This window comes from Anguilla rostrata, chromosome 16 (assembly GCF_018555375.3).
Source record: "Anguilla rostrata isolate EN2019 chromosome 16, ASM1855537v3, whole genome shotgun sequence".
Classification (NCBI taxonomy): Eukaryota; Metazoa; Chordata; class Actinopteri; order Anguilliformes; family Anguillidae; genus Anguilla; species Anguilla rostrata.
Window position 1 is genome coordinate 8,206,467 of NC_057948.1, and position 17,219 is coordinate 8,223,685.

General features: G+C 46.3%; 1 long non-coding RNA gene across 1 annotated transcript in view; it reads left to right on the forward strand.

Annotated features, from left to right (window-relative positions):
* LOC135242023 (uncharacterized) overlaps positions 1-16,876 on the forward strand; it is a 32,506-nt gene extending 15,630 nt beyond the window's left edge. The window contains exon 3 of the long non-coding RNA XR_010326202.1: positions 15,387-16,876. This is a non-coding gene — a long non-coding RNA (uncharacterized LOC135242023). The remainder of the gene's footprint in view (positions 1-15,386) is intronic.
* The last annotated feature ends 343 nt before the right edge of the window (positions 16,877-17,219 follow it).

Below are 17,219 nucleotides of genomic sequence, written 5' to 3' on the forward strand. Positions count from 1 at the left end.
AGTGCTTAGTGCAAATTTGTCCACAGCAGGAGACAAATGTTTTCTACATCAATGGGAGTTGGTTTGAACAAGCGAGTAATGTTTTGCCATCGGCACAATATTTGGGATAATTTTCTCGCCTCTGTCCTAGAACATTCCGAGTGTCAGTGTTTTGTAATCGACTAGTTTGGAGGTACACTGTAAAATCCTTAAATCCTGGAATCCAGTGGCAGTGTTGTGTAGTTTTATGGTCAGTTCTGAACCGTGCCTTATTGCACCTGTTAGAGCTTCTTGGCTGTACTGCAACTTTCTGCTTGGACAAAGCTTAAAAAAATCTTTTGGACCACTCCCACATATTTGTCGGCTTCTGGATCATTGCTTATCCCGAATTCCACCCGCGGGTGCCACAATGCGAGCACTGCAAGTTAAATGAACCGAATTTGGCATCAAGCCATCGAGGGCTTCATTGTATACTTTTAACATAAAACTTGCATTATCAATTGCAGTTACATTGCTGAAATGTACCTCAGTCGAATATGAGCTGTAACTCACGGCATCAAGGTACTTGGAATCGGCAAGAACGGCTTTTAAATCGGATGTAAGTGATTTTGCGAACGTCCTTTTTCGAGTGGAATGTCTGCACTTAATTCATTCAGTCTATTATTGTTGTTTTTGTACTTGTACCGATTCAGTGCAAACTGTGAGATAAATAGACTTGTATGGTGTTCACTGGACCAGGAGGGTACTGAAGCGTCCGGTCACAGCAACTCATTACTTTTAAAAGGGTCACATTGATCCGTACTTGTATAATTAGTCAGGTGTTTGCAACAATCCAGTGTCTACAGTTACCCCAGGGGAGTTTAGAAGGTTATGCAAGTTGTAATTATTTTGGGTCATGTGTCCTAGATATACTCTAAGTGTCCTTATTCATAAGAGTTGTGGAACTTCTTCCAATAGCAATATATTGTCCCTTCATAAGCATTATATAAAAATGCAGGAATGCTTATGTCAGTAATTGCAAAAAAAACATGCAACTTTAATTTCAGCACCAATGCAGTAAGTGACATTGCCTTGCCTACTTGTAATTAAAAATATAGTTTGTGAAACTTTTTTTGTGTTTTTCTTTTGAAGGTGTTATCAGAGGTGACGTTTAATGCAGTGTTCTTCATTCTTACAGAGAAAAAATGCAGAAAAATGCAGGAAATAAATATACTGCGTTCTATAAAAGCAGATATTCCAAGGTCCTTTTTAAGATTACAACCCAGACTTGAACCTCAACAACATAATTGCTCCTGTTTCTTTGAGCTAATTGCCTTAGGTGTCTGACATTTGTGCAGTTTATAGATCACGATAGTTACACAGCCGTTGCTGGCATTGTGAGACTCAAAGGACAAAGTGCTTCATTTGAATGAAAAGAAGAAACGATATGTCATGCTGTAGGTAGCTTTTTTAAGTTGATGCATTTCATTTGTTTTCCTGTGAGTGTCATCTTTGAATTGTAGTCAGTTAAAACTTTGGAACATCAAAAAAAAAAACAAAAGGTGCTGTGCATGGTAAAAGAGAGGGCTAGCAGCACTGATGTAAGGTTGTGCTCTGTATAGAGAAGTGCATTTAGTTTGTGATACGTTACCTCCTCCACAACAAGCTGCCGATGGTAAAGTAGAATTATACAGCTACAGAACACCGAAACATTAGCTTATTTCATACCGCTTCTATTACAAGTGCCACTGTTAAAGTTATGAGCGACATGCATTTATTGTGCCATCATTGCGAGTTGGCATACTACAGCAAAAATAGTCTTTTTTTTATTCAGAACACTAGTGAATTTGTGTTGCGTGGATGTCCTGCATTCCAGAGATGCAGCATTCCATGGGCTCGCACTGTGTCCAGCAGTAACACTGCGTTAGTGTAGCGTTATGAAGGAGTCGTGGAAATGACAGATCGGTAAAAACATTCAGCGGACCACAAGTACCTGTTTTATAGCGACACGACCGAGGTTCGCATGAGAAGTGTCTTTCCGCACGACCCTGAGCTTTGAAATCAAACAATGCTCTTTGTATTCTCCGATGTTCTCAAACAATGGCCAGCTGTCCTCCAGGCAGTAATCTATTAATATGAAACTCTTCTCGGGGAAATGTTCAGTTAAAAAAAAAAAATACAATTCGTCGGTACAGCTACACATCTCCTCCTGTAACAAAGCAGTCACAGGCGCCTATTCTTAGTTGCCAGTAGAACAGATTTAGCTATCGTATGCAGTACTTCACAGTTATGTAAGGACAATGGTACATCTCTCAGGGCAAGGGCTTTTTTTTTAAGAAGTAAGTGTTTTTTTCTTTTCTTTTCTCTTACACAATAGAAGGGGGCCAAAAGGTTTCTAGTTGGGTAGCTTCCTGACAGCATCCACAATCGTCCACCCTTTGGGTAAGATCTAGGGGCAGTGGTTCTCAACCTTTTTGCCCCTAAAGCCCCCTATGGAAACATTCCAGCCCCCCCCCCCACAGGAGATGTGATAACCTCTCCGCCTGTCATCATCGCAACTCCATCTGTACACACTCCAAGGCAGTTAGTCAAGCTTATTCCAATTAACCCCATAAAAATTTGCCATTTTTGTAATCCTCAAATATTTACAAAGCAAAACTCTCTTATTTTTCCTTTTCCCCATTCATAGCAAACAAATGAGTCTGACATCTACAGAAAGTAAAAAGGTCATATTTTATATACTATTAAATTCTTGCTTTGTATTATTTGTTTAGCTGAATAATTACTCATGTCTTGATGTTTTGTGATTGAAGCTTTCAATAATGTTCTATCATCTCAGGGCCTCCCTGGCAGCTCCCTGGGGCCCCCTTTTGGGCCCCGGCCCCCCTGTTGAGAGCCACTGATCTAGAGAAAGTATTTATTTATTTTTAATATGGTTTATCCTGTATTACGATCCATGTCCTGATTAGAAACAGATATTTTTTTTCCATCTCATTGTGCAGTTTGGTGGGAGACTGAAGAATCACAAACCCCTCTAGCTGTGACTGCTCCAACAGTGGCTAGGATTTTGGAAACACTTGTACTCCATGCCATGAAGCCTACATAATGCAGTCGTAGGCATTGGCATAACACCTGTCATAACTAGTCACGAATGCGTATTGCAGATTGTGACAGATGTCATATGCAGTTATAATGCAGGTACTTTGAGTCCTGTAAATTGTGCCGAATTTATTATTTTGATAGTGTTATGACACCCGTCACAAGCTGTAATGTGCTGCCGTTGCCCGCTATAACGGATTATAACATGCTTATTATTGTTTGCGTAGGTTTTCTGGCAGAGTTGCGTTACCAGTTTATTCCCCCAGCAGCTGAGAGCTCAAGAAAATGGTTTCTTGAAGAACAAAAACCTTTCTGCTTCCTTGCTGATGCTCTTTGGAGTCTGTGCGAGTATGCTTGCTTTCTTTCCACCTAGACGTGACACAGACGTTCAGATACCAACGCACGATACACGATTCACTTCTGTGCATTTATCTGCGAAACCCAGGTAAATCACCATAGCAACTATAAATTAAATCCACTAAAGTAACTAAAGCTTATTATTTATTATGTAATTTGACTTGCTGTATTTAGCCTCATACGAAAGCACTGTTGTTTTTTTAAATTCCATGGAGGTCTGAATGGCATCTATTTCAGGGTTTTGGTTCATTGGAAGGCAGCATTCATATGAATTGCTACTAAGACCTTGACTTTCTTCACACAATGCTGCCATTTTCACTGGCAGTAGAATGTCGCCTAGATCGTGACCACTCCAGAGGGATGAGCACAAGCGAACCTTTTTTAATATTTGGGGAGAAAATAGAAAAGGTTTGTTCAGTGAGTCAGTCAACTGTGGGTGGCATTTTCAATATGGTCAAAGGTAATGTGAACAGTGGCACTGTTTCAGTTTGTCTTTGGAACATATCAAAGTTTGCAGGTTTTAATTCCCTATTCCCCAATGTGGCATCTTTACTGCCCCTTAGGTCAAGACCATTTTGGAGTGCATTTGTCCATTCTCTTAGTCATACATGTCTTGCACACCTGCCCTGAAGTGCTCCTGTTTCAACATCTCTGACAAATACAGATGTACAGGTGTCATGCAGCAAAGATATGAATGACCATGTTAGCAACATTGATCACAAAGTAAGTCTGTACAAAGTGTACATACATACACAGGACATGCAGAAGGATGACATAGCGAAAACAAAATGGTGTTCGTGATACGCAGTGAGGCATGACGCGTGCCATGGCGTTTTGCTTAGACACAGAAATTGCCGACAGTGTTGTAAGTTCAGTGGTCACGCTAGCCCAGGGAGTGCTGCATCTTTGCAACGTGGGACAGTTCACAATCTTGGTTTTACTCTAACCCACTCGTGTTCTGATAAAAAAAAAAATGGACCATTCTTGCCATAATGTGCCAGCTCATAATAGGAACACCATAAATGGATGTCATTCATAATTTTATTATGACACTTGAGATGCGGGATGAAATGCTACAAATAACGTTTCACATTCTGATCAAAACACATTTTTGAAACACAAACTAATGATATGATAAACCCTAGGTGGGATTTCTGTTTTAATTGACTCATTCTGAGCAAGTTAGCTCGAGCGTGACATCTCATTTTTGACATTTCTTTCGGGAGTCGTGCGGCTCACCTGCGTTGCTGTCGCCCCTGTCTTTGCTCGAGAGACGAGGAGGAAAGGAGAGGATTGTGGGTAATTGCCTGAGATAAAACAGCAGTGCCAGACGGAAGCGTGGAATGTCCAGTACAAAGAACCAGTACAGCACTGCCAGATAAATAGTACATTAATTAATAAAACAGAAGCCGGGGCTGTTGAAATCCGGTCAGTAAATCAACATGCGTGGCTGGAATTAATATTGATTGAGAAGGGCGAATGATAATTTGAGCCAGCAGTCACATGCTTCTTCTCATTCTGAATGACCTTTCTTGGTAACTGCTGGCCATCGCATTAGTGAGAGAGGGCGAGGCACGTCTCCCACACGCGAGAATATATTGCTGTATGCTGAAAATGTATTGCAGTGCATTAAATTGTACATTTGAATATTTGTAGGCTTTCCAAATATATGAAAATTTATTTTGCTAATACATTGTGATTTTCGCTTTATTTTTGCTTCCATGTTTTTTGGTTATGTTCAGGTATATCCAAGTGAGACCAAACCAGAAGCAAATTAATTTTAATCAATTGTTGTATAAGTCTATAATTATATTCATGCCAGACTAATGTGTGAACAGCAGATCTACATGCCTCAAGTAGTGTCTTTGTCTTGTACATATGCATTCCCTAGGGGGGGGTCAGAGTCTTTATATGGTGGAGAACTTTGTACACACACACGTGTTTCTAAATTATGGTATCTGCATTTGAACTGAAGCCGTATGACAGGATGTGTTACACATACATGCTCTTATACATATGTACCCCTTTGAAATAGTTGGTTGCACTTTTGTTCATTTCTAACCCAAATATATATGTATATATATATGTCATGTTTTACCCACCTTCAGCAGCGTTAATGTCGCTTTCCCGTGTTCTGTAATCCAGGTGGTGGTCGGGCAGTTGAACCGCAGCTTGTGCTGACTGGACGTTGTTGTCCTGTTTATTTAAACGGCTACGTTCATGCCGAAATCGGGGGTCTGGCCGTATTCAGTAGTCTGGCCTGGAAAAAAACGTCGGAGGAAGCATTGCTACAGTACCAGTCGCATGGAGAATGACACGCTGTTTTTTTAAAATTTATTATAAATGAACAAAATATCCTTTCCTCAGCAGTTAAAAAAAAAAAATGTTCATGAATGTTAAGTGCATTCCAGCGGGGTCGCTGTGCGCTGCGCAAGACGTTCGCTGCGGAAAAGCTAACCGAAACGATCAACTTCAGTTCGCACGGGGGGTCATTGTGCCCGGCATTGTCCGACGCGGCGTGCCTTCTTCCAATTCGCCTGGCTTAGAGCCGCGACGTGCTATTAAACCACTGCCGCAACCGCGTCGGACTGCGATGGCGACTTCCCATAATTCTTTCACATTGTGACATTTATCCCCCCCCCCAGACTAAGATTTAGAACAAATCGTGTGGCTGAATTCGATTTTTTATTTATTTTATTTTTTTTAAAGCAAAACATATCGCGGAAAACGTGACGAAATTCGAAAATGTCAGCGTAGCAACGGTAGCGCTGTGGTTTCCGGAACTCGACGTCTCGCCGTTGATGTGTTTTTTTTTTTTTTTTTTTGCCTTTCCTTGCAGCCGAGTGCTTTTCGGTGGCGAGCGCGTTTCCGGATGAATGAGGGAAAAAAAAAAAGGTGTCGCGCTGTCAGAACTGACGCGCGGAATATAAAGCCAGGGCTCGCTGGGAGAGTTCGCGTCGGCTTCCCGCAATCTGACAGCGACACGAAACGGAGTGACGGAGCCCTTTGTGCGGAACAGCGAGGCCTGAACCCCAAACAATCCGAAAACGGCCTTTGCGGGAAATTGAAGAGAGGGTACGTCCGCTTGTTAACCCCCCCCCCGCCCCCCCCGCCCCCCGCCCCTCGGTGCACAGGGCCGCGTGGGGAAGCTCAGGCGTCGGCGACCTTCGGCGTGCGCCTATCGTACGTCCCTGCGGATAAAAGCGCCCGTGAAATAAACTGCGATGTCGTGCGTTTCCTCGTGTCGGTGTACCGCTCGCACAACCCCCGAGCGTTCAGGCGCCTGGCGACTCCGTCGAACAGAAACTCTCGTTTCGAAACAGGAGAGGGAAAAGGGGGAGGGAGATCGCCGAAGAGAGAGGACAGCTCGCTCGAACGCGTCGCTGCCGCCGCTGGTTTTCCAACCCTTTTTTCCCAGAGGGCCGTGCGGTGGAGCGCTCCAGCCCCGGCGGCGTGGCTGTCTGACTCAGAACCTCGGGAGCGGCGGGAGCGGGAGCGGGGGCGGGAGCGAGTGGGCGTCGCCAAGCCACGGAACAGCGTGAGAAAACCCGTTCCGTAGGCGGGGAAGGTCTCGGACGCGAATGTGGAGGACGTTCAACGATGACAAACCAAAGCGTGGCGAACGGCAAAGCTGCCGGAAGCACCAGAGCGGTCGTTTATAGCTTTAGAGACTTTTAAAAAAATGTTTTCAACTAGACGTGTAGGCTTGAACGCTTCTTCTAAATCTGGCCGCGGAGCTTGTCGAAGGTGGAACCACGCGCCTCGCTCCTCGCTCGCGGCAGATGGTGTTCGCAGCAGTATTGACGAGGGAAGCAAACTTGGCAAACTGACGGGGCTTTGCAAATTTAGGGTCGCATCCTGAATTGCGTAACGCTGTGACTCACGTGCCGAATTTGGGCGATGTTTCTACGTTTTCTCATGCTAATACCCGTTGACTAATAAATATTTACAGTTTTACGTACGTTTGTACGTGCTGCAAAAAAATCCTTACGGGCTTGATTTTTCTTGGATTGGTAATGTGGTGCCTTCTGAAGCAGCTCTCTTCTTCCAATTCCATAAATGCCCGTAGGCTTTGTGTCAGACAGTTGTTCCCATAAAAAAAACATATACTGTAGTAGGAAAAACAAACAGTGATATTCCTTTTAAAGGGGTAATGCCAGCTAAAAGGATGATGGTAATTACCAACGATCGCAATAAAGCACCCAACAATCTGAAGGAGTGAGATAGATAGTTTGAGAAGTTTAATGAGAGAGTGCATAGGCAGTGTCATGCACAAATCTTCAATAAAACAATCCATTTAGCAGTGTAGAATTATTGCTGAATACTGGAGGTGCACGTTTTTTTTTCTTCACGACGCGCCCTTTGTGTCGCTCGGTTACGATCCGGCGATGGCCCTTGTACGCTTCAATCCCGCCGTGACTGACAAGGAAGGCTGTCCGGCCGGCTTTAGCGAGGGGGGTGGGGGCTAGCAGAGATTCGAGGAGTGACCTTGTTGACGGGAGTCACGTCAAGTCGGACTCCTCTGGGTGGGGGGGGGGTAGAGATCAGTCCCCGGAATATCCGCCGTGACACGCCGTCTCTCGGCTGTCTCTGTCGTAGCGAGCGATCTCCCGGTACTCGCCGCCCCTCGCGCTTCGAGGGCTGTCGAGACGGAGCCTCGACGCGTCCCGTTCCTGTTTGTTTTTTTCTTTTTTGAGGGACGTCTCTGTCGTCGCTGACAACGGCGCGGATTTCCCCTTCGGCTCTGACACGCGGAGTACGTGATTATTTGTCTTTCTTTATTTATTTGGCTTGAAGCGCCACAAAAAAAACAACAACAAAAAAAAAAACATCAAAACCCCGGTCTCCAGAACTACAACTGTCACTCAAATCAGCCGTACATACCGATGAACAGCTGCCTTCAGAATTTTTTTGGGACTGCGCATACTGTGTATAAACTAGTCCTGATGCGTACTTTTTTATACTGAATGTAGACTTTTATGCCAAATCACTGTTACATGCAGTGTAGGGCCTGTCAATATTGATTTGGTTTGTGATGACTGTGGTTTGAACCGTACATGCCCTATGAAGAGATACATTTTTGGTGTGTTGATTTACTGAGGTTGACACGCAAATATTATGACTGAATTTGTAAACACAAAGGCTGTGTGACTAACATTTCCCCTTAGAGCTTGTGATGGGGTTTGCAAGAAAGCAATGCACGACTTTATTTAAAGATTAGCTGTAACAAAAGTCAACGCACTCACAATACTTGTAAACACACCACACACACAACATGCTCAGCTGTGCCTTACAGTGCACACACACACACAGACATACGCACCCACACTCTCTCACACACACAGACACACATACCCCCTACACCACAAACAAACAGAACGCACACACACCAGACACACACACGCGTGCAGACACACACACACACACACACAATCTCTCTCACACACAGACAAACAGAAAGCTCCTCCACCACATACAAGCAGAAAACACACACACAAGCACACGCACTCTCTCACACACACAGACACACACATACCCCCTACACCACAAACAAGCAGAAAGCACGCACACATGCAGACACACAGCACTCACACACACAAACACACACACAGGACCCCAGTATTGAGCTTGGCAACCTCTGCCACATGGAATAGTCATTTTCACAGTTGGTTTGTTTGTAGGGTTAATTTCCAAAGCCCAGTTGTGTTTGCCCTCTAGGTTTGCTAGATATGAGCCTTTTCCAAACCTGGAAGAGCACACCAAAACATGTGCTGGATTTTGTTTGTTCAATAAAATCAACAGTGGTTGGCTTTGCAGCTGGTGTGTGCACCTATCCACTCTAATTCCAGGAAGTAAAACAGTGGATAGCGGACAGGCACAATCTATGCAGATTGGTTTGTGATGTCAGCGGTCGAAAGCTGACTGCCACTGGCACCTCAGACGCAGAGCTGAGTTCACAGTGGCCATCCTGACTAGTATCATCCATGCTTGGAACCTCTGTAGGAAAGAGCATTGGGATTTACATGGGGGTGAATGGGGTGGAAGAAGCTTACTCCAGCAGTTCTGCAGATTGACAGTGACATTCTGTAAATGCTGTTGTTACCTCCTGGTGCTTGATATGGCTTTGCAAGCTGGGTTCTTTTTTTCCTTTCCGATTCAAATATGTGCATGTGTGTCTGTGCATTTGTTTGTGTGTCTGTGTAAGTGTGTACGTGTGTATGTGTATATGTGTATGTGTGCCTGTGTGTGTGTGTTGATTTACTCTAGACTCTCAGAAAAAAAGGTACAAAAAAGTGCCTAAAAAGGCACATAGGCTTGTCACTGGGATGGCACTCTCTAGGTACATAAAATTGTACCCCTAGCCAGCGATACATAATTCATCTGTACCTTTTTTTCTTGTAAAAGGTACTCATTGGTATCTGTTTGTATCTATGGAACGTTATTGTACTTTTAAGGACCTTCCTGCCCTGAGGCAATAGAGCCATCCTCTGCACCACCGCGCCCCCCCCCATAAAGGACAGTCTGATAAGCGCGTGAGGAATGGAGCCTAGCGGTCTGCAGCGAGCATGCACGCAGCAGGACGCAGCCACGTGAGCAGGGGGAGTCCTTTTAAACCCAGCGCCCCGTTATGTGAGTGGACGAGGATGCGATAGGTCGAACGTCATCGATCACCTGGGCCGCCAGCTGATTCTGCGTTCTGAGTTGGGCTTGACGCTCGTGGCTGGCCTAAACTGCACGATGCTCCACTGGTGAGAAAAGCACCTATTTTAATACGCTGCTAAAATAGTGAAGAACTCGCTTTTTAAATTGTCCTGGCTGAAAATCGATAAAGTTAAATGGCTGCGATTGTTGAAGGGGGCGAGGCATAACAAAACATTTTGACCACGTAAAGGACACGGTAGAACGTTCAGTGTTAAGTTCACTCTTACAGAGCACATTATGGTCCCTGTTGGACTCATATGTTAGAGTTGAATAATCACTGGGCATTTATACCGTGTAGCCTTGACGTGACAAGGAGAAAAGCTTGTTTGTTAGCTGGAAATGTGGGAAGTTGAACTAAGACTTCAAACCTGTTGCTCCCGGCCTGTGTTCTTTCTCAGATGCGTTCATTCTCAGGGACTGTGAGTGCTTTTCGATAGCATACACAGCATTGAAACGGCAGATCGCAGACGAAAAGTGCCCGTTATGTGAGTTTCCGTTAGCCATTGCTGAACTGGCCGTTCAAAGCTTTGAACGTTACCGGGGAGATTTGTCCCCGCGATTTAAAATCCGATCGCTTTGGTTGTTTAATTGTTTGATGTGAATACAGAGGGCGCCGCCGTGCGAGACCGAAGAGAATCTCCGACGGGTACCGCGTGTCTGAACGACGCGTTCTTCCGCCTCGCCGTTTAAAGTTCAGGGACTCGGCCGTCAGTAGCTCCCAAACTGTAAATCACGAACGACACGGTCTCTTTCTACGTCGGCGCGTTCTGCCGAGCGAATGTAAAATCTGAAGGACCGGCTAATTTTAAGATCATTTTTCACGGAACGCTTCAAGGCAGCGATAATAAGTTCAGGGTCAAGGCCGTTTTAACGTGCGAATGCACAATGGAAACACCTGGAAGGCCTTGCGAAGCGGAGCGATAATTCTGAAAGAATATGAATGCTAATATAGGCCTACCTGGGAGAGGAGGGAGAGAGAGAGAGAAAGAGAGAGGGAGGGAGGGAGAGAGAGAGAGGAGAGAGAGAGAGAGAGGAGAGGGATAGAGAGAGAGAGAGATAGAGAGAGAGGGAGGAAGGAGAGAGAGAGGCGAAAGAGAGATAGAGATAGGGAGGGGAGAGGGAGAGAGAGAGAGGCAGCCCTGAAAACAGCCCAACTTACCACCGCGGGAAAATTAAACAAGAAAAAAAGGAGGAAAAGACGTAAGGAGCTGGAACATTAAACGAAAACAGTGTACAAGGACGTTTTTTCGTTTTTTATTTAAAGTGGCAGCCTTGCAGATTTTGTGATAAAATTTAAATATAAAAAGCAAAACATCATTACTTAAAATTTCAAAATGTTTGTGCATAAATTGTTGTACTTGTGACTGCAGTGAAACGCTGATATATTTGGCCTCCAGGAAACGCCGGTGTGCGCGCACAGCGACCCACAGCGCTCCTCTTCCTGCTGCCTGTAGAGGCACTTCAAACTCGGATTACCTGGTGGCCAGTCATAATATTGTCTTCTTATAGCAGGGAAACAGCAAATATTACAAAAACGTGAAGCGCCGTGATTCTCATTGTTTTTGTACTTTGCTATTTTTAAAAAAAATAATTTTTGGCTATTTTTTTAATTCACTTCTGCTGAAAACGCTTTGTACACACTAATAATAATAATAATAATAATAATAATAATAATTAGTACCTCCGTCTACTATGTGGGAAATGCCAGTCCTCAGTGTGGGTTCAAGATGGGCATCACTAAGCCTGGGCCTGTATTGTGGTTGACTGATGTTTGCGGTGGGAAAAGGATTTTCATGAAGCTATGCGCTCCCCGAAAGACACAAGGTCCGCTTGAGCAGAGTTTTTTTTACGGATCTGGGAGGGCGGGAGGTAATTCTCTCAGAAACGGTCCAGTCATGTCTGTTTGTGCCTGTGCCTCTGAATTTGGCTTTGAGCTTAGCGTAGCACCTCGGGTGAGCGAGCTCCATTTGTAGAGAACCCGGGGGCACCGTCCCCGTCGATAGAGAAGCCGTCTGTAAAATGCCAGGAAAGTGGCGCGGCGGGTCTTGAAGTCATCGGGTTCCCGGTGTAACTTCTCGATCGCAGTGGCGTGCTCTTTACCGTCGAGTGCTGCCTCCTCCGCCCCCACAGGAGAGAGCTGCATGCTGGGAAATGGCAGAGGTTTTTTCTCTCGGAAAGCCTCGGCCGCATGGAGAACGTCTTTGTCCCCCGCCGCTTTAGGCTCAGGGCGTTCATCTCCTGCGTGGAGCGAACAAGGAGCGCCTGATCCATCGCCCCATTTAATATCAAGCTCCCGAGCCCCCATTTTGACTTCCGTTTGACGTCCTTTCAGACACTTCACCTCCGCTCTCACCTCGAAAACCCGCAACGTTTTGGGGCCGCTCGGTAAAAGCGCCACGCGTCTCCGCGTCTCGTCCCTTCCCGCCAGAATGACGCAGCGCTGCCGCCACCGCCAGCCCCCGGGGACGTCATGTGATCGATGCACTTCGGCTCGACGGACGCCACGTTTTCACATCTGAAGCGTTTGCTCCAAAGTGCCTTTCTGGTGAGTAATGTAACACGGGACAATTGTAGGATCCGGATTATGTGTGCTGCCTATTTTCTCCGAATCTGTGCTACCAGTCCGTCCTTTCTCCCCTTCATTGACGGGCGGGGGGGGGGGCGTCTGTGCGTTTCCCTCCCAGACCCGACCAGCGCTCGCGGTCGTTGTCACGCGGTAGCTGAAACGCGGGGCGGGCGCGTCGGAATTAAACTGCGCGACTCTTCCGTCGCCTTAAAATGGCCGTTAATGCCCCTGACGCCCGTGGCCATCTCAGCATCGTCGCTTCTGCTGGCGCTCCGTTCAGGTGCCGAAAACCGCGGGCGAGTTGCGCAGCCGATCCCAAGCGTCGCTATGCTAGCTCGTTAGCCGAGTCCGTCGCTGCACTCGCTGATATATATCGGTCTTCCCCTTGTTGTCACTCCCCAACAACAATCTCCAAAGGCAATTGCAAAGTCTAGAATCAAGTCTAGACATCAACAGCTCTCTTCTACATTCTACATTCACTAACGACACAAATTAATACACCTGCTTAAGGAAACACATCTGTGAAGCCAATTCAACAAATGCTTGTAGTACTTTAAAATGGGGGGACCTTGTACAAAAGGTGCTGTCATTTCTAAACGGTTCATCAGATATGGATGGAAATACCCTCAAATTAAAGCTGACAGGCTGCACTTCAACCTCACGGTAATGGTATCCTTTCGAACTCAAAGTGCTAGAGTACAGAACCAAAATAACAAAAAAAGTGTCACTGTCCAATGAATTATGGTTTTTCAGAAGCGCCCGTATCGATAAACGGTTTTTTTCCTGCTTTGGCTGTCATCTCGCTCACCACTTAGCTCAACAGCCACGTCCCGATTCCTCTCTTGTGCTCTGGAAGAGATTCTCCTGCATTGCTCGCCCCTTTCTTAAGCTCTGTGGCTCACCTCTCCCGCTCATCTCTCCAGTGCAGGTCAGACAGGTGCCATTTTCGAGTGAGTTCCGTAAAAAAAAAAAAAAAAAAATCCCAGCAGCCACTTCTGTTGAAACTGTCTGCGCTCCTGATCGAAATTCCTTTCGGGTTTGGGAAGATTACATTTTGGAAATCCACCGAACTCGTAACAAATTAAAATGACTCGCAGTTTTTATCTTCCCTCATAAAAATAATTGTCATTTTGATTTATTGTTATTCAAATTTCACGCCGAAGACATCTGCCGAGCGGTTGTTTGCGACGCGTGATTTGCGTATTGACTTTGATACCACTGGTAGTGGATATATGCTCATGTTATCGTGAGATTATTGGGCTGAAGTGATTGCTGTTGTCGTTGCTGTTGTTGGGTTAAGGAAGCTGTTCAAATACTAACTAAGGAAAACGGTAGGAAAAATTGGAAGGCAAAAAAAAACAAACAAAGAAAATTGGCAGGCAAAAACAATAGCGGTATTTAAACCACCAACCAAGAAAAGGCTTACACTAAAGGACACTTGTATAAATCGGCAGCGGCTAATTCGATGACATTTTGAAAAGGGGTTTCTGTTCTCGGGTCGCACTTGTTGCGCATGCTGTGATGAGTCACGTTCGGAAATATCAAAGTGATTAGCATCGCGATTTAAATTACACAAACAATTACACTGACAAAGTAATTAAGAAATCCTCATTAAAAACAAACGTATGGGCCGTATTAAATTGTATTTTTCACATAAATGTGGAACTTGCGGGGTTCGTGAGTGGGCTGGGAGTTTGATATTCCTGTTGTGAAGGGAGACCTGGAGAGACTCACCCCTGTGTTTCATTATGAGTGCAGACTTCACTCAAAATCCTCCTAGAAAGTTCGGCGACAGACCTGGGTCAAATACGTATGTGTTTTGCATTCAAGTACTTTTCTACGCTTTACTGGTCTTGTCTGGTGTATTGGAACCAATTAAATACTCTCAAAAAGTGCAAACCCTGCCTCTGGTCATATTGGCAGGCTCAATTACACCAGGCAAGATCAGTAGAGCACAGAAAAGTATTTGAATCCAAAACAAATACGTATTTGACCCCGATCTGCTCGGTGAACGAAGGACAAAGGCCGCCCCACACAAGGCAAAATCTGACTCTTCTAAAAAAATAAATAAATAAATAAAAAAGGCAAGAAGATTTTTGTACCTGGTTCTCATGCTCACTCTTACGGGCCCCGATGCATATTAACTCACATATATATATCGTCCCTGGCAACAGCCTCACATCAGCTATCTGCCTCCCCGCGGCCTCACACGCACTTATTTACAGCGGCTGTACGCTTCCCTTCTCTAAAAAATGCAATGGCTTTTATCACCATATTGCTTAAACCGGTGACATTTCTGTAATGGAAGCCGGCATACATTTTCACAGCGATCGCAGAGACGAGCGAAAGCATCTTTTGAGGTTTGCATGACGGCGTGCGGCGAATCTCATTTTTATGCCCCTACCTCGTCAGTGCAGCTAGCCAGCGTGAGAGCTGAAAGATCCACACCCCCCCTCCCAACCCCCCAAACCCCCCAAACCCCCCAACCCCCCCAACCCCATCAATGTTCTTATCTCCTGGAGAGGTGAACATCAAAGGAGCTCCCACATCAAAATGGAGGCTGCATCTGGCAATCAAGTGATCCGGAAGCAAATTTCAATGTTGCAGATGGCAACATGGTTATCAGAGAAAAGGGGGGGGGGGGGTTGTTATTCAGTGGGCGAATGGCAGGCGCAATACACAGAGATTTTGTTTATCTTTGCAGGTTCGACAGCCCCAAGCAGATGACCCGTGGAAGAGAAAAGCCTGTTTGAAAATGGAAATGAGCAAATTCCCCATCTTTACGATGTGAAGTCACATAATAAAACGGCAAGCCGACAGAGAGTTCGTTCAGAAAATAGACTCAACCGCGGAATAGCTTTTCCTCGATGGCGTTAGCTGAAGTTCACCAAGGGGATGAAAGGCGACACAGAGTTGCTGCCGCGTTCTCTATTAGTCCAGTCAGCAACGTTACCTCTAGCTGTCCATCTGGCTACAACTGGCTGCGCCCAAGAGTATTACTTGCCCTCATAGCATAGGTGAGTGGGCGGGGTTGAGGACGGAGGCAGAGACCTCTTCGATTGGAAACGAACGGACCGCAGCAAGGCTAAAAATCCTGCGTAGTACGCCTTTAAGATTCACTGACAGAAACCCGTTTTAATTTTTTCATTTTTTTTTTATTTCGGAAAATGCGAAACGAGCGAGGCCCCCAGCTGTCCCAGCACCTGCGCGTTTCAGACTCCGGGCCTTTGTTGCCGAGCCCGCTGCCCGGGACACATTTAGCGACGCGCGCTTCCTCCCGCCCCCCTCACCGACCGCCTCGCAGAGACGCCCCGGTCACGCCGCCATCGCTCCACTTCCTGGATTTCCTGTCAGGAAATCTGAATGGGGGGGACTCATTACTTGGGGGAGTCCTCATTGAAATCTGTGAATAGGCCATCAGACCGGAGCGGAGAGCTGTATTACGCACCCCACCCCCGTGCCTGTTCTGCTTCTTCTCGGCGTCGAAGCGAACGGAGCCCGGAGATGGATTATGTTGTATCTTGAGGGTGCTTGTGTTTCTCCGCTCCCCCTCGGCTCGGCGCGGCCGCCGTCTCTACGGCGACGGCGGCGCTCAGACGGGCGTTTCTGGCCGGTGCGGCCGACACGCTCGTGGCAGAAGCGGCTGCCTTGCTCCTCGCGATTCCGTCTTTCGCAGACGTGCATTTGCGCAGTTTAAACAATTCCACCGAATTGCTGTAGATGGCTAACATCAGAGATGTCTTTTTTTATCAAACTGCTGGGGTTAAAGAGGGTGATATTGCAGCTTGTTGCAGTATGAGATGCACTACGTTTGTGAAAACGTTTCAGACGGTGCATTTTTCACTTCACTTCACTTCCTGTTCCTCTATTCATTCCCTACTTCCTGTCTTAAAAAAAAATACAAGTATTTACTCCAAGTTAACTACTTTAGTTGCGTCACATCGCATTTAGTTGCACCATTTTCTTTTCTAACATAAAGAAACCTTTTTATATTTTTGTGACAGGCAGAAGCTGCCTCTGCACACTCAGTACAAAGTAATCTGAGAATAGGGGTGTTTTTCTTTCTCTCGTCCCCCATTACATAAATAGCGGCGGTTTCTCGCTTCCTGCACGGTAAATATCGATCGGCGTTTTTGATTGCGTCCACGCGAAGGAGAAGCCAGGCGCGGGAGCCGTCGCAAGAGGCCGCGGGGAGCCGGCGTTTTGGCGAGGGGAGCCGGATCAATGGCGTTTAGCTTCGCCGCCGTTTACTCTGGCTCCCCGAGCGATCCGATAAACCGGGGGGGGACGGGGACGCGTGCGCTATCAGCCGGCTTTCAGGGCTCATCCCCGCCCCTCCCCTCCCCACGGAACCGAGCCGCCGCTCGCTCGTTCCCCCCGGCGACGGCCGGCGAAAGGCAGCTCCTCGAGCCTTCGCCGCGGCGGTACGGACGGAGCGTTATTTAGCTACGCCCCTGGAGGACCTTCGAGGAAGCCGCCCCCAACCACCCCCAACCAGAGCCCCCCCCCAGTGATATAACCCCGCCTACTTTTCTGT